This window comes from Achroia grisella, unplaced genomic scaffold (genome assembly GCF_030625045.1).
Source record: "Achroia grisella isolate CSIRO2021 unplaced genomic scaffold, CSIRO_AGI_Agris_v1 utg2506, whole genome shotgun sequence".
Lineage (NCBI taxonomy): Eukaryota > Metazoa > Arthropoda > Insecta > Lepidoptera > Pyralidae > Achroia > Achroia grisella.
Window position 1 is genome coordinate 110891 of NW_026712741.1, and position 12495 is coordinate 123385.

Sequence of the window (12495 nt, forward strand, 5' to 3'; positions counted from 1 at the left end):
TTGTGAGCAATTATAACGTTTAGATCTCCATGAACATTTAACGACTAATAAATCACAGGGTTTCTTGAACTGAAATTAATAAGAGACAACGATTTTTATACTATGTATACATATATATATATACGTATATATATATATATGTAAATGAAAGTCATTGACATTCGTTATTTGAATTTGGCGCGCATTTGTAGTTGATAAATTAAACGTCAGAATGATGTACGTGATTTGTTGAGAAGTTTCTAGATGTATAATAATAATCATCTCAGGACAATTCACACAGCGCCATCTAGACCCAAGTTAAGCCCGCTAAAGCTTGTTTCATGGGTACTAGACAACTGATACTAATACATAGATTTTTGTTTCATAAACACATCTATAGAAAACACCCAGACCGATACAAACAATCATACTCATGAATACAAATGTTTGTGCCGTGCGAGGAATCGAACCCGCGACCATTGGACGTAAAGCGGTGTGCCAGACCGCTAGACCACCGAGGCCGTCAAGAAGGCCGTTATAAAACCGCCCATTGTTACCTCTTTATTGTAATTGTTTTATTTATATTTGGTGTACATATTAATTTATCTAATAATAATTATATACTTAATAAAGAACCTTAAAAAATATAATATCATGTGAGTTATTAAACTTGTATATGTAAATATATATATATATAAATTATTATTATTTAGGATTGAATTATAACATTTAGGTAATTGTTATTTTCTTTCTGTGAAAGGAAGAATAAAAAGTTTTTCATTCATTCATTCATTATATATATACGTACATATGTTTTAAATTGTCATACTTACCATCGACAGTAAAACATCATACGGATACCCCAGAGTCTCAAGTATTGAGTGCATTTTTTTAACATGTGGCGAGGGTGTGTAGTTTGATTTTACCACATCAGTGAAACTCTTGTAAAACGCATCAATCTGCTCTGAGACATAGCCACGACGACGTCTGGAAATTAAAACTGTACTGTGTATATACAATTTTTTGCACAGTGCGTGGAATCGAATTCGCGACCATAGGTAGTAAGGCTAAACCGTTAGACCACCGAAGCTATGATGCCGAATGGTTGATTTTTTGTTGATAACTTCCTAAAAAAGTTTATGTTATAATTTCTACACTTTTGTGGGAACTGGTCTGTTCGGGTTATGAACATTGATTGGACTTTGCTATTGACAAAATTGCTATAGCATTTTCATTTTTTCACCTATTGCTCGTAACGGTACTATAACTTGCGCTGCTCATTGCCAGACACTTAGTATGGTTCCAACCCCCCGCCGGACACCCCTAAACTATACCATTTTATAAATAAACTTACGTTATATTGATAAAGTTGAAATTTATATATATTATTAAGAGAACTATTAAAACAGTGTTTCTTAATTATAATATATATAAAGTTAAACTTTATTAAAATAACGTAAGTTTATTTATAAAATAGTATAGTTTAGTGGGTTCGCCGGGGTTTGGAACCACACTAAGTGTCTGGCAATGAGCAGCGCAAGTTATAATACTACTACGAACAATATATGAAAAAATGGAGTTTCTTAAAATAACGAATTTGATATGAAAATTTTTACACCTTTGTTACCTGTTACCTGCCAAAGGAACCACAATCCAGGTTTCATGTTCGGGGATCATTCTTACCTGTGTTGGGGACACACATACAAGAACTTTCATGTTTACTAATAAGACGTATCTCTGGCCGTCGTGGGCTCTTGCTCTATTAGGGAAAATACAATATGTGGAAGCATCTGTCTCGTACCTACTCCTGAGGATTTCTTGGGTTTCTTAACACAGGCCAGGTTGATGACATTCTAGACTAGCCTTCACAGTTCCACATAGGTTTCACACTCAGTATTAATTTGTTTTAATATAGGTATGGCCATACGGTCAGTTCAGTCATAGGTAAGGAGGGAAAGCGCCGGAACAGAAACTAAGGTACTCTATATATAGTAGTAGTAGTAGTATAGTAGTATATAGTAGTCTGTGCTTACAATGGGTACAGGGTAGATATTGGAACAACAAATATTTGAAAAGAATACGAGCCGAGTTTCTTGTCAGTTCTTCTCATCTCGAAATCATTCCGAACTGACGGTAGATTTGGTAAAGTAATAGACCTATATGAATAAAGATAATTTGATTTGATTGATTCTACTAAATTCTATTCTATTTTATTCCACAACTCGACAGAAGCAGAACCAGAAGAGGTCCTTGCTTACAATTTCAGTTACATAAAAAAACACTAACTTACAATATTTCAGTGACATTGTTGACATTAGGCCCGTAAACGACTTCTGGGTCACATACCACTACAGCGGGGAAAGGAATCTCTGTTATTGAGTAATGTGTCGACTCTACCTGTAAGAGAATATTGTTAGATAATAATTGTATTTCGGAGGATAATAAATTGTGACTGTGTACGTTAGATAAGTCAGTTTATGTAAAATCGCGTAGCGTTTTGTTTATAATTGCTATACCCGCGACTTCGTTCGTCCGTGTGGAATTTAACTTCATTTTTCTAAAATAAAAGTAGCATAGGTTACTCCTTATTACGTCTGCTTCCTGCCAAAAAAGTCCCGTCAAAATCGGTCCAGCTATTTAGAGATAGACAGACAAAATTCTAAAAAATGTCATTATGGTGTTGTACCGTATTTATATTCATATGCATGTAGTAAAAAACGGTTATTTCAATATTACAAACAGACACTCCAATTTTATTTATACGTATAGATAATTATATATATAATATAAGGAATGTTCAAATTCAAATTCAGAAATCATTTATTCATGTAGAACTTTTTAGCCGCTTATGAACATAAAATTTTTTTATATGAAAATTTTTCTCTATCGACCAGTTCAGTATATAGATCCAATAGAATAGAATAATCTGAAATAAACTTAATATAAGCATTTCTGAATAGTTACAAATTCAAATTCAAATTCAAAAATCATTTATTCATGTAGGACATTTTAGCCGCTTATGAACGTCAAATTTATACATTATAATTTTAATTTTTTTGCCTACCGTCCAGTTTTTTTAATTCTACCAAACATTGGGAAAGCAGTATTATCACAAGAAGAATGAGTAAGAAATTTGTATGTTGATCTTCTAAATAAGTAAAGAAAATAAGAAGTATGGAACTATCCTTTTTAAAGATGGAAGTTTGAAACTATTTTTTAGACTTTTGTAATTCGTTATTTCTGAAGCTAGAACGATGAAACTTTTTATTTGGTTTTTATTACTAAATATTTTTCTAGTATTTGGCCAAGCTCACTATTTTACGCGGACGAAGTCGCGGGTACAGCTACTATAGTCTATATATCTCAAATGCAAACGAACTTACCACCGTTAGACTGGCCAGTATTATCAAATATATAAGAATAAAATGGACCAACCCCTGTTTACTTTTATATAAATCTAAATATATATAACTCAAAGGTGACTGACATAGTGATCTATTAACGCACAGCCCAAACCACTGGATGGATCGGGCTGAAATTTGGCATGCAGGTAGATGTTATGATGTGGGCATCCACTAAGAAAGGATTTTGATTAATTCTACCCACAAGGGTATAAAATAGGGGATGAAAGTTTGTATGAAACTTTGTCAATTTTTTATCGATCGGGCTGAGATTTTATACATGCAAAATCTAAGCCCGATCGGATAAAGCTACTATGACTTTTGATTTTGATAAATTTCACGCTTAAGGGGATAAATTAACGCGAGTGAAGCCGCGGGAAAAAGCTAGTTGTCTATAAATCTAAAATGAAAACAAACTTACCACAGTGAGGGTGGGGTTGATCAGATACTTTTGAAATATCATATTCCCCAAATAGGAGCAGAAAACAGTACTGGCCAGTATTATCAACCCCCAAATAAAATGGACCAACCCCTGTTTACTTTTATATAAATAATAGAACCCGTGGAGTGTACAATGTTTGCAGAAATCTTTGAATATTGCTGTCAATACGTAGAATAGGTTCTTCTGTCCGTTCATTTTGGCGTATAATTCTCGATTTAACGTTAAATGACTTTCCAAAGTTGCTCCTGTTACATTAACTAGATTCTGTTAATGACTTATTGATGAATATTGAATACAATTAACAACAAACTTTTATAGTTAATTATTGGCTTGTAATAAAATATTGCTGTACTGTACGTGTGACTTTGTTCCCTTGTTTATCCTTACCAATCTATACATATAAATAAAATTGGAGTGTCGGTTTGTAATATGGAAATAATCGTTTTTTAATACATGCATATGAATATAAATATGGTACATACACCAAATTAACATTTTTTACAATTTTTTCATTCCGTTCGTTCCGGCTAATCTCTGAAATGGATAGATCGATTTCGACGAGACTTTTTTTGGCAGGTAGCTGATGTAATTTACTCCTACTAAGTTACTACTTAACTTAGATTATTTTTATTTTAGAAAAATAAAGTTCCACGCGGACGTAGCCGCGGGAACAGCTAGTATTATAAATGCGAAGGTAACTTTATCTATCTGTCTGCTTCGCTTTCAAGCCAAAACCATTGAACCGATTTAAATGAAATTTGGTACAGATAGTCTGACCTGAGAATATAGATAAAGACTACTTTTTAATGGGACGATATACGACGATGGATACGAAAAAAGGTTGAAAGGGATGATGATGAAAAAAAGGTTTTGTACGAAATATTATATATTTTAATATAATATAAGGTTGAAACGTATTTTTAATTAACTGATTGAACACAAATAAAGAAAAAGGGTTGTATGGGGTTGAAAGAGGAGATGAAGGGTTCTATAAAAGTGTCGTTGTTTATAAAGCTAGGAGCTTGAAACCTATTTTTTAGGCTGCTGAGCAATAAAATAGGGGAAGGGTATGAAAGTACGGAAATTCGTCAATTTTTGAAGCTGAGTGATGAAACTTTATCTTTGACATTTTGGGTTGTATTATTGAATATTATTCCATTACTTGGTCAAGGTATAACATGTAGAAGTAATTGCGGGAAAAACTAGTTCTCTATATAAAAAAAAATAATAACATAAAAAAAGAGTACCGTTTGAGTTTCTTGTCTGTTCTTCTTATTTACTTCTTCCATTTTCTCTCTGGTGACTATTTCAAACCAAACTTTGAAAGCTTAATACATAAACGGACAGTTTTATATACGATATATAAAACTGTCCGTTTATGTCTGTATTATTATACTGTCAGTTAGTGTAATATATAATTATATTACACTAACTTTATCCCGCGGTTTCTCTCGCATTAATTTATCCCCTTAGGGGTGTAATTCAAAATATTTTCTTAGGGGATGCCTACGTCATAGTAGCTTTATGCATGCAAAGTCTCAGCCCGATCAATTTAATATTGACAAAGTTTCATACAAATTTGCATCCCCTATTTTATCCCCTTGGAGGTAGAATAAATCAAAATCCTTTCTTAGCGGATGTCTACGTCATAACATCTACCTGCATGCCAAATTTCAGCCCGATCCGTCCAGTGGTATGGGCTGTGCGTTGATAGATCACTACGTCAGTCAGTCACCTTTGAGTTAAATATATTTATATATAATATGTATGTAGATGGAAAGATTGAGATAATAAAAATCATTTAGTCAGATGTCGTGACCTTTAGTTAACGAGACGATTGAAGATGTATCAAACGAAGATTAAGATTATAAATTAGTAGTCAGTGAACATTAATAAGAGGTTGAATGACAGTGGAGCAATTAGGAACAGTTCTGTGAACTTTTATTAATACAAATAAGTAACTTCGTAAGAAGAATAATATAAATAAACTAGCTGTCCCGGCTAACGTTTTGCCATATAAATTAATAACGCTATAAAAAAATAGGGGTTGGTGATAGAAGGGTGAAAATTTAGGGTGGTATGTATTTTTAATGACACATAATAAAAAAATATAAATCATAAATTTTGTCCAAAAAATAAAAAAATAATGTTAGGGGTCGACAGCCCTTATCAGTTAGGTGTATGAATAGATAGTAGCCGATTCTTAGACCTACTGAATATGCATATAAAATTTCATAAAAATGGGTCAAGTCGTTTCAGAGGAGTATGGTAATTAACATTGTGACACGAGAATTTTATATATAAGATATAATATACTGTGAGCAAATTAAATTCAAATTAAAAATATCTTTATTCATGTAGGTCTATTACAGACACTTATGATATCTCAAATCTACGATCAGTTCGGAATGATTTGGAGATGATAAGAAACTGGCAAGAAACTCAGCTCGTATTCTTTTCAAATAAATGTTGTACATGTTTACAATAATATAGATTTATTTGCAAATTCAAATTTGGGAGAATAGAGTGACTACCAGCATATGCTACTGCAAAACAAATAGTCTAATCAGTGTTCGTAACCCGAACAGACCAATCCCCACAAGCAGCATCCGTTCAAGATAAAATAAATAGTCTAGTATTTAGTAAGCTAACAATAGTTTACCTTATGCAAACAGATATATATTCAGAGCGCATATAATAATATGGTTACATCTACTTGAATTCTAAATTCAATTTGATATTCTTTTTTCTATTTAAACGAGCATCTAAGTGGCTAGACTTAGGTTGTACGGTCATATTCTGCGTAAACCTCAAAATTACGTTGTGAAAATATGCCTTTAGGGTTCTACACTGAGGACTTTTAAATTAAAGCTTTTTTGGACTGTAACTTCGTATAATAACTGAAATAAGTAATACAGATAATTATAATGGAATAATGAGCACGCGTGTCGTATTCGGTGGCGAGATCAGAAATGAGGGCCGGTCAGTGCGGTGCTATTTGCACCCTCCTCGAACCTGGCCTCACAGCATCACACGGACTCCAGTCCCGCAAGCCGACGATGTCCAAACACCATTGCTATAATAAAAAGATGACGTAAGACGAGAAGACGAGGCAAGTCACCAACTACCTGGTTGACTAATATCCATAAGGACATAAAGGAGTTGGGCCTGGTGAATGACGATGCTTATCAGCGAAATGTATGGCGCCTTAAAATTAGGAAAGACGACTACGCGTAACGGGAAGAGGCGAGGATTAAGAAGAAGATTCTTTTTTCAATTTGGTATTCTTTTTTTAAAAGATGTTTCAGGAGTTGGTTTGAAAGAGAGTGGGCGCGCACCAAAACTAAAGACTGCTCAGCTACCGTTTCCGGCGGTTGTAGCCACGACGGGACGGCGACGGGAGATCTAACAATGCTGGAACATTCTAGAAGGTTGTCTGACCTTACTCCATGGAGCACCTTCCTGTAATAATGGTTTACGCTGTTGGACGCCAGTGGAGGATGCTAAGATGAGCATGAGGTGAGGTCAGTTAGCCCATCGTGACAAATCTATTCAATGTAACATTGATAACAATGCATCAACGGTCCAGATTACTACAAATTCCCTTCACTTCCCCCATGAGAGGAGTCATGAATGTGCATGACTAGTGCGAAAGGCTAAGTGGAAAACTATGCAAGAGGCAGACCAGAAGTAGACTACTTTATGCTGAAAGAGAGAGAGAGTGTGCGACAGCCATTCTATTCTCTCATCTCGCATGACGATGGAAAATTCTAGAATATGTACTCGTATGAGGACAAAGCTAAAAATAATGCTTTATGTAATATGGAATATAAAATTAAGTGACTTAAAGAGTTTACACAAAATAAGGCGGTTGAAGAAATAATGAAATAAGAAATCCTTCGAACTTGTCCATATGGGATTAAAGTCACGAGAGTAATATATTTTTTATCTTCTCAATTTGCCGTAATAAATTCTACGTGGGATGTCTGGGTATCAAACATTTTTAGGGTTCTAAGGATAACAGGCAAAACCCTTAAGTTTACGACCTTTTCATCCCACCGAAGTTCTGTCCTGTCTTGTCTGTATAGATATTTTAGAATTTCTGAAACTACTAATGCCTTTCAAACTTTGAAAGCTTTGTAAAAAATAAAAAAAAACTGAATATTATATTTTTTTTATTTTTAGGCTTACGATTTAATTAGCTATATACCTATATAGTACAGTAATTTTTTTATGTTTTTATAATTAATACGAGTAATTTTTCATACGAATAATTTTATAGTAATTAAGATGATTACTGAAGACTCAGGTGGTGTAAAGGTTTAACACACCGCTTTACTTCCGATTAGGGATGTTAGGGAGCTCCATAACCGTAACCGAAACTATCGGATATCCGATTTAAAAAAATATTCGTAACCGTAACTGAATCCGAAATAAAATTTTCGGACAGGGGCGGAGCCTAATAGAGACACGATATGTAAGCATTTTATTAGCTATCTGTATTTCACTTTTGACATTCCTTAAAAAATAATATCCGTAACCGAAATTATCCGAAACTAACAGATAATCCGAAATAATTTCATATCCGCATCCGTATCCGTATCCGGTATAATAATCATTCCTATATCCGAAACCTATCTGTATCCGACATTTCATATCCATAACATCTCTGCTTCCGATGATCGAGGGTTCGATTGCACGCACGGTACAAGCATTTGTATTAATGAGTATGATTGTTTGTATGGTCTGGATATTATATATGTATATTATGTATTGATTTACAACCAAATATATATCCTAATTTATGTATCAGTTGTCGTGGAATACATAACACAAACTCTGAATTGACCAAGAATATTATTATTATTTAGAACCCTTGATGTACAAACTTGTTTCACACTTAATATTTCTTATAAACAAGTATTTTGCATATAAAATTTACACATATAATAATAACAGTATGTGCATTATTAAATAATGCTGTATCTTCTATAGATATAGTAAAATATCTTGCGTTGTTACCCCAGTTTTGCCTATGCATGCCAGCTGCCAAGCAGCTTGCTTTTCAGCTTGTGTTTGTTTGTTTGTTCGGAGACAAGTCAAGGATCAAAATCAATTTTAAAAATCAAAGAGGCGTGTGATTCCATAATTGAGTAAGGGCGTAATAGGGCAGACCCTATCTCGTTGTTAGGGCGTCCTATTTCACCTTAGGGTGACCTATTTCACCTTACTCGTGACGAATAAGGAACGGAGTCAAGTCAAGGATAGAAATCAATTTTAAAAAATCAAAGTGGCGTGCGATTCCACAATTGAGTAAGGGCATAATAGGGCAGACCCTATCTCGTTGTTAGGGCGACCTACTTCACCCTAGGGCGACCTATTTCACCTTACTCGTCACGATTAAGGTGAAATAGGTCGCCCTAACAACGGGATAGGGTCTACCCTATAACATACAGGGCGGCCTGACGCCAATGGAATCGTAGACGCCACCTTGTGACTCCGGCAATGGGTTTTTTTAGTAGGTAAGTAATCCCATACACCTCCTCGTTATTCTCCTGGTCCTCGGGCGGGAGGATGGTTTTTTGAAGATATTTCTATGCAATAAAAAAAGGGTTATAGGTTTAGTAAAGTGAAATCTTAGTCTCCGAACTGCTATCACGTCGTCACACCATAACTTGTAGACCATGGTGATATTCAAACACCATATATAGGCGACGGTTACCACATACTACCAGATAGGCCGTCAGATTCTTTTCCAATTATATGATAAAAATCTCTAGTCTATACATATAAATAAAATTAGAGTGTCTGTCTGTAATAATGTAATAACCATTTTACTACATGCATATGAATATAAATATGGTACATACACCAAAATAACATTTTTTACAATTTTTGTTCCGGGCTTCCAAATTTCCAAATCTCTGAAATGGCTGGACCGATTTTGATGAGACTTTTATTGGCAGGTAGCTGACATAAGGAGTAACTAAGGCTACTTTTATTTTAGAAAATTCTCTAATTAAAGTTTTGTTAAATTTCACGCGGACGAAGTCGCGAGTACAGCTACTAAAGTTAAGATTTCATGATATTACATCTTAATCAGGGCCGCTTGACTTTCACAGAATCCTCTTGAGAACCCTTTACTATTCGATCGTTTGTTGTCTAGCTACTTTGTCTTACTTATATATATTGGAGATATTAAAGTACTTAATATTAATAATATAACCTACAAGAATACTTGGAGCCCTTGTAATGAAACATGTTTTTGCAATTAACGAGTTCTCATTATTTTTTTTTAAATAGACAAATATTCTCTCCGTTGCTATTCAGTATAATAATAATCTCAGGACAATTCATACAGCGCCATCTAGACCCAAGTTAAGCTAGCTAAAGTTTGTGTTATGGGTACTAGATAACTGATTCATATATAGGTACATAGATATTTTTTTGTAAATATATACATATTATACATAGAAAACACCCAGACCGTTTCGAACAATCATACTCATACATATTAATTACGTGCTATAGATATATAGACATAGATCTTGAAATGGTAATATCATAATATAATCATCATCATTGCCTCGCCTTTATCCCATTATTTGTGGTCGGAGTATGTCATTCTCTTCCACTGCTCTCTATCGGTGGTCATATCTGTACATACTCTTCTTTTATTCAAATCATCTTTCACACAATCCATCCATCTTTTCTTAGGGCGTCCCCTCCCTTTACATCCATCTACATTCATATTATACACTTTCCATAGGACATGATCCTCATTCCTCCGTATAACATCATAATATAATGATGTATAAAAAAATAATATATGAACCTATTATATAAAGATAGATAAATAGATAGATAAATTTTTTATGTGTATCTTAGTACACACATATAGGCTTAATTATAACATCACATGACAAGTACCTATAATATAACAATTCAATAATGGTAAACCTGCAAGTGTGTGCTACAGCAATACAAAACTGGTACATAGCTCAGTGTGGAGAATCACTCAACGAGCAAAACACAGATGTTCAGCTATGTCCTCGAGGGTGAATAATCTACCTTTTTTTTTATAAACTAAAATGAACTGGACGAAATAATGTAAAGAAACCAATCCTGGCTGTCTGATAGATGTATTCTATATATCATATAGCGAAGAAATCATTGGCGCAAATATACTTGAAATATTAAATTCTTAGCTGTAACCGCGACTTCGTCTGCGTAAAACAGTGACCTTACATATATATATAAAAAATATTTAATAACCTAACCTAAAAAAAGCCAAAAAAAGTTTTATAGTTAAAGTTCAAAAATGACGATTTTCTATATATATATATATATTTTGTTTCAATAGCATATTCTGGTGGTCACTCTATTCTCCCAAATTTGAATTTTAAATGAAATTGTATTATTGTAAATATGTACAACATTTAAAAAAAAAATACGAGCCGAGTTTCTTGTCAGTTCTTCTCATCTCGAAATCATTCCGAACTGATGGTAGATTTGACATATCATAAGAGTCTGTAATAGACCTACATGAATAAAATTTGAATTTGAATTTGACAGAATTCATTTAAATCGGTTCGGTAGTTTTGAAAAGCGAGACAGACAGACAGAGTTACCTTCCCATTTAGAATTTCAGTAAGGACTCAGTACAATATAACTTACAGCTAATTGCCAATATATTTATATTATAAAATTACAAAAGTTTCATAATTCTATCATCAAAAATGACGAATATCCGATATACCGAATTCCATAAAACTCAATCAACAGTTTAAAAATAAGTTTCAGGTATCTAGCTTTAAAAATGACTATTCTTCTATAAAACTTTCCATCCCTCATTTCAACCCCTTACAACCCTTTTTGCGCATTAACAAGTAACCTATGTTCTTTCACAGAGTTTGGACTGTGTACCAAACATTTAAATCGGTTCAATAGTTGTAACGTGAAAGCGAGATATATCTGTCTGACTATCGACAGACAGAGTTACTTTCTCAATTACAATATTAGTAAGGTATTATGAATATGCGGACGAATAATAGCTCTCTATCTCTAAATCTTTACATTGTTCTGAGTTTCGATCAAATCAAATCAAATCAAACTTATTTGCACTAAACATAGGTTTACATTGATTGTTATTGTAATATAATGACCCATTATGTTTTGCCTCATTGAGCATGCAAAATATATAAATATTAAATATTATTTAATTATTAAAACAATTGTCATCAGAGAATTATAAATATATATTATTATTATTACATTATTATACATTTAAAAACTCGTTTACGGAGTCGAAACATTTGTCGAGTAATCAATAATTTAATTTATCGATATATTTTATATGTCACATTCATATTGCTTTTATATATAAATCAAGATTACTTTCTTAATGTTTGTTCTTCTGTCCATTAAGACAGCTATTAAAGTGATATAAAAACATGCTTCTACAGAGAATCCATTAACTCAATGCGGCATCATTAAAACCCTTGTAAAGTTTTCATTTAAATTAATAAAATTATAAAAGCAGAACACACCCGTCAGTTAACTGTATGTTAATGTATGGTAATGCCCATGTCTTAGTTTAGTCAACTGATCCTAAAATAATAATTATAATAACTCCAGGAAAATTCATACAGCGCCATTTAGTTTCACGATAAG